This window comes from Limulus polyphemus, unplaced genomic scaffold (genome assembly GCF_000517525.1).
Source record: "Limulus polyphemus unplaced genomic scaffold, Limulus_polyphemus-2.1.2 Scaffold287, whole genome shotgun sequence".
Taxonomy (NCBI): domain Eukaryota; kingdom Metazoa; phylum Arthropoda; class Merostomata; order Xiphosura; family Limulidae; genus Limulus; species Limulus polyphemus.
This window is the reverse complement of record NW_013665897.1, coordinates 287,603-298,867: the sequence shown is the minus strand read 5'-3', so window position 1 is coordinate 298,867 and position 11,265 is coordinate 287,603. Positions and strand designations below refer to the sequence as shown.

Below are 11,265 nucleotides of genomic sequence, written 5' to 3'. Positions count from 1 at the left end.
CGGCTGAAAGGGCGAGCATGTTTGGTATGACGGGGATTCAAACCCGCGACCCTCAGATTGCGAGTCGAGCGCCCTAACCACCTGGCCATGCCGGGCCCGAAGGTTATCGTATTAGAATACTGCTCACATTCCTCACAGATTAACAGATCTAAGTTGAGAGGATTAAATATACTTACAGGAAGGTTATCTTATTAGAATACTGCTCACATTCCTCACAGATTAACAGATCTAAGCCGAGAGGATTAAATATACTTAAAGGAAGGTTATCTTATTAGAATACTGCTCACATTCCTCACAGATTAACAGATCTAAGTCGAGAGGATTAAATATATTTACAGGAAGGTTATCTTATTAGAATACTGCTCACGTTCCTTAATCACATAAGTTACAATGGAATATTTGCTCTCTGTCCACCGCGGGTAACTGACACCCAGATTTTAGTTTGTTGACCACAAATTTACCACTGGCCCACCGAGGGACCATATGTTATGGAAATATTTTCCAATATGAATATTTACATAAGATAACAACTAAAACTATCTTTATTTAAACATATTACAAACTTGTATTCTAAGGTATACGTTGATATATCTGATAATTAAAACCTAAATGTTTAGAATCGATTAATGTGCTTAGAGTTTAAATGCAATTACTTTTGTTAAATAAAATCGTTTCACACACTCGTAGTTAGAAATGTGAAAAAGCTATTTGAACACAATATGTAAATAGTTTTCAAATAATTTCTGTGGCTGTTACTTGAACATAAAATATTTTACACCACTCAAAGATATTGTTTTATAGTGCTATTTCAGAAACACTTGAAACTAAATGCTTCGCAACAGGATCAGAAACACACCCACACAAATAAAAAAAGAGAGCCACAAAAACAAACAATCTAGCAAAACCAGAGCTAACAGAACAATAAGTATACGAAGCAGAGCGAAACATTACCAAACCAACTTGGCAATAACATGGTAGATTATTGTTGATCTTCAATAGCATAAATATGGCAGATGCAGCAAGAGGGAGCAAGGTTTCCTCAGAGAACTTGAGAGAAGTTAGAACAAAGACTGAAGTCAGTTTAAATTTTATAAAGTAGATTGAAATAAATGAAATAGACCGCCGAGTGAAAATAAATACAATTTGAAGAAGCAAAGAAATACTGTGCATTATTACACGCAAAATGTTGTACACATGCCAACAATTAAAATAATTCATGTAGGCCTAGTTTTTGAAATTTTTTTTAACAATCCTAGAGATAGAGGTTTCACGACACATCGATCGTGCTATTCGTTGTCTACATTTTATACACCAAATGTTTAAAAGTCATTAGTAGAGCTGCAGTCTCTATAAAGAGAAGTGCCAAGCTATAGTAGTATAGCACCAGAGGTACAGGTAATATTTCAAGATGCAGAAATGCCATTAAATGAACTAAATAGGTCTTCAGAGGTAGAAGAATCAAATGTATACTAAGAGGCCTACCATTGTATGTGGTAGCTAGTAGAGAAAAAACGTTCTAAAAGAAGTACTAGAACTAACGAAGCAGAAATAATATGTTGGCCTAAAGATGGTCTTGATAACAATAGACCCAAAACTCGAAAGGTCGTGTTTGTGTTGCTCGCAGCTTCTCGATTGTGTGCACTGTGGAGTGTGAACCATGCTGGTTGTTTGTAGAAAGACGACACAAGCAATACCATGATGGATGGTCAAGATAGATATCACGACATTTGTACAACAAAACACATTGTGCTTACAACAACGTGCTGCGTTTACGATAAATGGAAACTCAACGGATATATAGATAAGCATTTAGAAGATCAAGCTAAAAAAGAAAAAAAGATGAAGGTTGGAGAAAAGTTATTGAAAGGCTGGCCAAAATGACCATAAATGTGGAAATTTTTACAACATTTTGACGAATTCGCGCAGGATGAAACATTCCAGGACATAAAGACAACATATTTGCAAAAGTAGTTGTTAACGTGATTAAACCAACTGCAAGAACAATTATAATGAACGCGGAGGGTAGTGGAGAAGTTTAATATTTTCAATCCATCTAACCTTCTCAGTACTATAAATGATGATATTATTAAAGCTGATGTTTTTTAGCAAATATCTACAAAGAAGATCTAATTGGAAGTTATCACAGGAGCTTCTGAGCCTGAGATTAACCCTTTGTCGTGATCTACGTTCGATATCAACAATGAGATATTTAGTAGAACTCCTCATTATAGAACACTATACCGTGTCATGAAATTATCCTGGTGTTGTATATTGTATCTAACACCAGATGTAAAAGTACCAATTGCAGATATATTTCTCTAAATCCAACCTTATAAGGAACTACTTGCGTAATACAATGTTTCAAAGTAAGTTGTATGCCTTAGCTGTTCCACGAATTGAGGAGAAAGGGGCAAGAGCATTAATTCTAGCTAAGATTTTGTGTGGTTTTGCTGCTATAATAGCACAAAAAAGGACTTTTCCTAATGTCTTTTTGAAATTTCTATCTTTCATGCTGTCTTTAAGGGATTTTTTTATCTTGTTTTGTTTTTTTCCACTGTCGTTTCTTTTGTTGTATTTATTTTAAATGTTTGTTCGTGTGCGTGCAGCAGCTGTCACGATAATGTGTCTGCTGTGCACGCTGCACGTTCATAATTTTATTTTGGTGTTTTTCCTATAGAACCTTCAAAATATTGTCAGAAAAAAGTACTTGAAATTTTAGCATCCTGTTAGAAAGACGTATTTGAAATTTTAGCATCCTGTCAGAAAGAAGTATTTGAAATTTTAGCATCCTGTCAGAAAGAAGTATTTGAAATTTTAGCATCCCGTCAGAAAGAAGTATTTGAAACTTTAGCATCCTGTCAGAAAGAAGTACTTGAAACTTTAGCATCCTGTCAGAAAGAAGTACTTGAAACTTTAGCATCCCGTCAGAAAGAAGGATTTGAAAATTTAGCATCCTGTCAGAAAAAAAAGTATTTGAAATTTTAGCATCCTGTCAGAAAGAAGTATTTGACATTTTAGCATCTTGTCAAAAACAAGTATTTGAAACCTCAACTTTATGTAAGAAAGAAGTATTTGAGACTTCAACTTTCTGTCAGAAACAAGATCATAAAAAAAACGCAAAATTTTAAGTTGTTAATTACCCATTTATCTTTCTGAATAGATTTGTTGGGTGAACGTTTTTTTTTTGTTGTTGTTGTTTTGTCATGAGTCGTCGAAATATAATTAACGAAGTAAGAAACTAACATCAGTTTCTTTTGGTTTCTCAAATACATTTTCTTGGACTTTATAAGCAGGAAGAAAAGAGAACAGCTTATAGTTCAGTAATTACTGACATGGGCAGAAACACAACCAGTAAAACTTTTTTCTGCTTTCGCAACTGACACACACATGAGTAGCTCAGTTTTCCCGCCATAAATCATGCCGTCTGATCCTTTCAAAGCTGGTAACCTCACCTGCGTGATCTTTCCCATCGTCTCCAGCTTGTGGTAAAATAATAGGGCATCAAATCGTGGGATTTCATCACCTAAGCCAATGACACCATAAGAAAAGACGTCTGACAACTTGATGATATACGCTCATTTCATTTTCGTAAGTTGTTTTCGTTTGTCCATAACCACTTTTTCATCCTTTATGACATTAATTAATTCGACAAAAACTAATTATATATATATATATATTTACTCTGTATGTGAGGTGTTGAAATAATGAAAAGAGAAACCAACAGACAATGACTAACTTATAATAAGCAACAAAATACAAAATTAAAAAAGGAGACACATTTATACTTCCAAAAGACAAAAACTCAAAATGTTTTAAATTTGTAAGAATTCACCAGCTGATGATCATTATTTAAATATTCAATAATTGTTTGACGAGTTTTATTTTCGTAACTTGTAATATATTTTGTTCACCCTGTTTTGGAATGATTTGTATAACTTTTTGACTTCACATAATTCATATTGAAGGAAGGCTTTTTGAACTTCGAATAAATTTTAATTACCCTCATTTTTCTTTACTTAATTATTCCATTATTGTCCGTAAACTCTCAGAACGAATGAAGGCTTTCTAGTCTTTAAATAGACAGATTTAAATAAACTTTCATCTTAGTGGCTTGAAAATACGTATTTCTTAAACAAGTCAAAGTTACCTTGTAAGTATATGCTCTCAGAATCTTTTTGTAAGCATCAATCTAGCAATTAAAAATCAGAGCATAAACGAACTGATTTATTGAATAATGTAATGGAGGTCTATTGCACATATGTATTTCATATTTAAATATACGATTATTATGACATTGGACTAACATGTAAAAATTATACATAACCTAGCTCCTTATAGATTGAGGGAAGAACGTTGTTTGTTTCCTAGTTTGTTCACCACAACTGATTTAAAACTGAAAGACTATCAGACACCAAACTTGACAAATGACTTTCCCATGCGGTTATTTATTACATATGAATGCTTTTTGAAGTGAAAAAAATAATTGTTACTAGAATGTCATTACTAAGCTACACATCGGTGAGAAAACAGACTCAGTAGTAACATTAAAGGAGGTTGTTTCGAAAGTTCTTGATAATTGATTATATAAGCACGGTCTCAGAAACAGTTTGCTTCATCTATCATTAAACAATCTTGATGCATTAACCAAATAATATACTTCTTGTGTTCATAAGTTAGATGATTATTAGTAAAATAGACTGATTAGCTTTAGAAAACATGACTAATTGACAGCCTATATCCGATCGGCTAACTGATACCATGATTTCTTTATGAAACGTAGAGGAGAGCTTCACTCTTAGTTTTCAGCAATGACTGATTCAATTCATTGTTTATATTGTCAGTGTGTTAGAGACGAGGTAGTAAAAATAATATCCATTTACAAACTTCAATGTATTTTTTATGATTTTATCATGCGTAATATCTGTATAGAATTTCTCAACTCATGTATCTGTTTTTATAATTATAATTTATAATTTTCGAACTATACCTACAAATTTTGACAAAACGATTTGACTTTTTGCACGTAAGTTCTTGATCCTCAATAAATATAAATGAAGAAGACGTTGTTTTTTTTTCGAAAAAGTCATGACAGGGACCCAAAAATGTGGGATCAAGTAGCTTTGGGTGATTCTCAGGTATGACTGAATCGTTTTATTTCAAAATTGGTATTTACATGTAAGGAGTCGTTCACAAATAATAACCTAAATTCAGTTTTGAAAATCTTCAGAATGAAACCCTCAGAAGTCTACCACGGATTTACCTGGGAATAGCACAGACTATTGACTGGGACGCGTGGGCACCTTTTGCCATTGATCTTTGTGTTTGTGGATTGCCGCTTGTTTCAAGACACCTCACTTTGCTTACTACAGCTGAAGTGCGACTTGTTACAGGTCTATTTCTGGGTAGTCCTGGTGTCCTAAGTTGATCCACGTTCCTTTATTTTCTAATGCCATTCAAGTACAAATTTATGTTCATCTCTTTTTCCATGGATCTTTTACCCGAAGGAATAACAAGAGTTCAAACGTGCTAGACAACCGAAAACAAACGATGGACTTTTCAAAAGTTTTTGATTTTGATTTTTAGATAATATTTTATGAATATATCAATATTATACCCGTAACAGTTGACTAAGGGAAAATTAATATTTATTAACATTTTTTCATTTGTATACATTCTAAGTTTCCGCTGTGCAACATTGTCTACAGTAAAAATGAATAAATCAGTATTTTATTTTATTTTGTATAAGTATTTAGCGACAACAAAACAGTAAAGCTTACGTTGAGCACTCCGGGGGCTCAAGAGCAAGTCTACGGTTTTATAACGCTAAACATCGAGTTTTGATACTCGCGGTGGGCACAGCACAGATAGCCCATTGTTTAGCTTTGTGCCTCATAGAAACATGAGCTTACGTTGCCAATTATCTGTTCCTGTATTAAAAACTGCTCTGTTTTAAACTAGTAAATGTAGAACATGTAACACACTGGATCATTTGTTCACTGATATTTTCACGTGTGTGTCTATTTGCATTAAAAACTTTAAAATTTTTTCATTATCTCATTCATGATAATACGTTTCTGGAGAATTTTCCTATTTTTTATGATTTCACAAATGGGAAAACAGAATTAATAAACCTTAAGAAAAGAGGTTTAACTTTTTTAGATTAAAAACGGTGTTAAACAAATCATGTCATAATACGAATCCTACATTCAACCGATTGCCAGGTCTACTGTCGAATTTTAAGTGACGCCAAAGTAAATCAGATTCGAGAACTGTTTTGATGGTTGTACATGAAAAGGTATTTGAGACATTTAGTAGAGAAACAAAGATATATATAGGTAATCATATTGTTGTTCGCATAATTCGTGATATCGAGAGTTTAAAACAAAAACGTTTTTAGACTGGGGGAAAAAAAGATCCAGAATATTAACACGAATCCAAATAGCTCAATATATTATAGTATATAAAAATTACAAATTGGAATTGTTTGAAATTAGGTACTTTTGCATTACTATTTCCAACAAATTGCAAGTGATTATGAACGAGTGCAATTAGGGAAATGGGACGATAGAAAAGCTATGTTGCATAGATAAAGCGAAAATACATTTGGTAAGGAGCTTCATTATTGATAATTTTCGACACATCATTGGAATGGTTAACTTTTTATTAACGTTAATTACTGTAATGTTGATGATTAACAATAAACAGAACTGAATCTTGCGCCCTCTATAGGTTTGTCCGCCTACAACTTATGCTCATCCCTACTGGTTATAGTGCGTTCCGTGAAAAGAAAAAAAAAAGTGTGTAGGAGCGCATTGCTCCGGGACGACCTTGCCATATAAATACATAGAGTGATCTGCAGGAAAACTTTTAATAGCTAAGCTGATCGAAAGGCGGTCCAAGAAAATGAATTCTATTTGGTGAATCATGCATGGTTCCGTGGGTAAAGGCTGACGGGAGTATCTGTCTGTAGCAGCTACACCAGTGATTCATTAGTTTGCTGTTTGCTTTAATTGCTCCCATCCATTAACCCATTGAACACTCGCCCATCCATCACGTCAAATGTCAGCATGATCCCAGAATGACCCCGCCCCCTAGCGAAGGTCGTTTGAAAACTGAATAAACCCAATACGAAATGGGAGTTTAAAGGTGATATGACCAGTTCAGTCATCTTGAAAACAAAAACGTATTGTAGTTTTATATATAAAAACAAAAACCGTTACTTCACTGAATCTGATGCGATTATCAAAAAAAATCAACTACTTCTTTGAGTTAAGTCCTTAACATATTGATATTATAAGTTAACTCTTCTGTTTCAAGTATGCGTGTTTAAAAGAAGTAAATTACACATGACGAGTACGAAGTTACCAATTCAGTAAATGTTTCCCAGTTGTCTCCAAAAGTCTCATAGTTAACCAGCAGTAAGTTTACGAACTTGCACTGCTACAATCCGGGGTTCGATTCCCCGTGGTGTAAAGAGGGTAGACACTACGTTGTGTAGCTTTGCACTAAGGAAAAAACAACAGTTTTCAACATTTTTCTGAATATTGGTGAGGCATAACGAGATATAAACGATTTTTTTTAATGATTATGTCATTATTATTCTTCAAATATCTTGGAAGTATTTCGTGTAATTTGTACAATTTCAATTTACAAACATAGACATACTGCGATTATAATTTCTTTTATACGGTCCTGTTTTTCAAATTAATGCAAAATATCGAACATTTCAATTGATAATACAAAATACTCAACATTTTGTTTTTTGTTAAACGCAATTCATTTTTTTTATGAGGCAATGAGAAAAATTGGTGATTTTTCTCAAGATGTTAATATTAGTAGAAACCTATACTTATATAACCAATTGACCTGGAGAAGAATAGCGTTCGAAGAAAAGAATCTATAGAAAACAACATGAATAAGCAGAAGTGTCTATATCTGTTGGATTACTCGCTAGTATAGACCTCAAAAGTTCCTATGTTGCTCGAAACAAATTGTCAAATTTGTCGATTCTGCGGGTGAAGCTAACCTAAAAAAAGAGATCATACTTGACTAATTAAACAACAAAGAAATAATGGAATCAAAATTTGAAGCCAGTAGAATATTATATTCTTAGATATTTATGATGACACAAACTGACGTTAAATATATATTTATTAAAGGATAAATTAAAGATGGACCGACGTAAAGATTAAACTGATATTGAAAATTATGATATGCCTTCAAAATTTGTGCACAGGAATCTTTGTTTGTGTTGAATTTCGCGCAAAGCTACTCGAGGGCTATCTGCGCTAGCCGCCGTCCCTAGAACAGGAATGTAGAATATAAAATATTTATAGTCTTGATTTTGATCTCTTCAGAGGTTAATGTCACAGATAGTTTAGGACGAATGTCATCTGGGTAACAAATATCAATATAAAAAAAGGGGTCAACAAAATGTGAAAAAAAAATCATTATTGGCACTTAGAATTTTGTGCAGTAGCTTTATGGTTGTTTATGATTTTGTTAATTAATATACTTTACAAAAGCTAAGCAGAACTAACTGGTTTTCTTTAAGAAACGTTCCTCTGTAGTTACCACTATATAAGCAGTTTTATTGATATTTATCAGAAGACAGAAATGAAGTCCACCAGAGGAATTTTGCAATGCGTTTATGTTAGTCCCTTTTTAACTTCTGCTATTGTAAGTTCAAAGTATACACATATTTATAATATGTTAATTTCTATAACTGAACGATTCGAATACTTCGAGTTGGAAAATGATCTAATTGTAATATATATTTTTTGTATTCACGGATGGAACTTGTACGCGTTTTGATTATATATATATACATACCTAGTTTATTTTGAGAACAACTTTAGATAAATATCTATCAATACTTTGTTTCAATGTGCATGGGATCTTAAGTGCCCTTAGTTTTTGACCGGACGAAGTGTATTCCCCACACCTTCTTTCTGGTTACATTTAGTTGTGTTTCAGCATTTTCACTCAAAGCTACACAAGGCCTATCTGCGAGTAGCAGTTCCTAATTTTGAATAATTAGAGTAAATAGAAAGCAGCTAGTCAGAAGCACCAACCGTCAACCATTGGGCTCCTATAATTGAATAATGGGATTTGACCATCATTCTTACAGCGCACACATGGTCCCAAAGCGTGTTTTTGCAATAATAGTACGTGAATCAATAATCATTGGCACCGTAACCATTAAGCCACGCCTGGCTCCTTTTATAAGAAAACATTTTGTTACTATTTCCTTCCAACGGAAATCAGTAAATAAAAAATCAATACATCTTACAAGCAGTTGATATCGTGAAGATGTTAGACGTCAACCGGCTTATTGACCGTTATTTAAAGTAACAGAATCTCTGTAGCAATGATAAAATTGTAATATAAAACAAATAGTCTACTGTCGATCTTTTTAAACAGTAGCTCAAAACAATTACTTGACCTACTGACCACAGAGCATCTCAATAGGAAGATTCACTGTACCTCCAGAGAGCAGTTGTTGTGTCTTGTGGAACTATATATATGTGTACCCACGTAGTTAAATCAGGCTCGTAACATCATTGATGGATCAAAGATCACTGTTTATAAATACAACTTTTACCATGGTTATATTCCATGAAACGGCTAATCTCTAAAAGACTTCGCACTTGTAACAGGTTTGGCATTTATAGCAGGTTTTGCACTTGTAGCAAGTAATTTACGTTTTTAGAGCCTTTGCTGCCATTGGTGTTTTTAATGAAACAGGGTTATCGTGAAAGTTTCATGTCTAAATGTCATGCTAATCTTTGGAAATAATAACTTATATAAGGCGACAGACAATCTTTACTCTTTGCCTTTCATCTGGGTCAACTATTCTGAGAAGGGTGTGCATCAAGTTTCTCAGGTCAAATTACCACAAACTTATGATCTGTCACAAAAGGATTTAGTGTTAAAACAAAACAGTTTTTAATAACCTACGAAGAAGTGACTCACTTGGAATGATTTTGTTGTTGTTTAGCGCAAAACTACACAATAAGCTATTTGTGTTGTGCCTATCACAAGTATCGAAACCCGGTTTTAGTGTTATAAACCTTGAGATTTGTCGCTGACCCACTGGGTGCCACTTGCAATGGTATCGCGTGGTAGGATCAGAATGTAAAGAAACTTATTCGGTCTATCACCACTATACTAGAACTAAATGGAGAATATTTTACATCGTTAGCTTAGTTTATGACCTTAGGACTAATTTAAATCTTCTAAGCTGGCCGAGCCTTATGAGGTATTATTCTATTCGAGGCCGAAAATATCGTTAATACAAAGAATAACCGATAAATCGATGTATTCTTTTTTTAGGTTTTAGTTTTCTTAATGTTGATTTATCACACCACGTATTTCAAGTAATTTTGTTACATATAATTGATTTCCATCATTAATAAATTACATTTTAATCCGGATCTGCAGTCAATTTACTTTTGAATAGGTGGTATCAATAATTAAACACTACTTTTTTCGTAATCCAACTACCGAAATGGCCACAGAAAAATGAATAACCGCTAGAAAGACGATGACCTTTTGTGATGGACCTTAAAATATTGATTATCTGTGCCACAACTAAAGAACGTACTACAGTGAGAATATACAGAAAACATTAACCAGTTATTTACCATCAATAATTAAACATAAGTTCGAAGAATTCCGATGTGACTTAAAAAGGGTAAAATTATCAGACTGAGAAAAAAAAATCATAAAAACAAAAATAATGTTAAAAAAAAACAACATCAAGAAATAACCACTCACTCACCTTCTGGGTTCGATCATGATTATATCATCAGCAATATAGTAGTTACGAATAATGTTTAAAGTTAAGCCTAACCTAAAACTCGTGATATGATCGAAAAACAAGCTCGCTGAGTGGCTTCTCGGGAACTCAAACACCACCTTGCTGCTGTCGCGTGTGAAGCGCTCGACTGTGACCCTCGGCTTGTTCGTCTGCTGTTCCTTGTGTGTGTGTATGTGTAGGTTTGCCTCACCGATTTCCCTTCCTGTACTTAGCCTACATGTCTAAATACACAACTGACACTGTTAACTTCACTTTATTGATCTCTGGCGGCGTTCTCAGCTTTTCCTAAAGTATTCAACTCTTTGGCCCGTGTGACACCTGGTAGCGGTCAAGCAAACCTCAAGTTTTCTGAGTGAGATGATGTTTACCACTTTCGTGGATTTAACCGCAAAACTTCTATAGTATAATAAGCTTTGAAAGAACATAATTGATATTGTAATAAA

The 11,265-nt window shown here is 33.7% G+C and overlaps 1 protein-coding gene across 2 annotated transcripts in view; it reads right to left on the bottom strand.

Moving 5' to 3' along the window:
* Positions 1-11,265, bottom strand: part of LOC106457053 (protein tiptop-like) — a 113,611-nt gene that overhangs the window by 22,671 nt on the left and 79,675 nt on the right. Inside the window, exon 2 of one of the 2 annotated variants that reach the window (XR_002610061.1) lies at positions 7,943-8,026. The exons of the other annotated variant lie outside the window; for it this stretch is intronic. The gene's annotated coding sequence lies outside the window, so the exon portion shown is untranslated. Of the gene's footprint in view, positions 1-7,942; positions 8,027-11,265 lie in introns of those variants that run through there. 2 annotated transcript variants of the gene reach the window in all.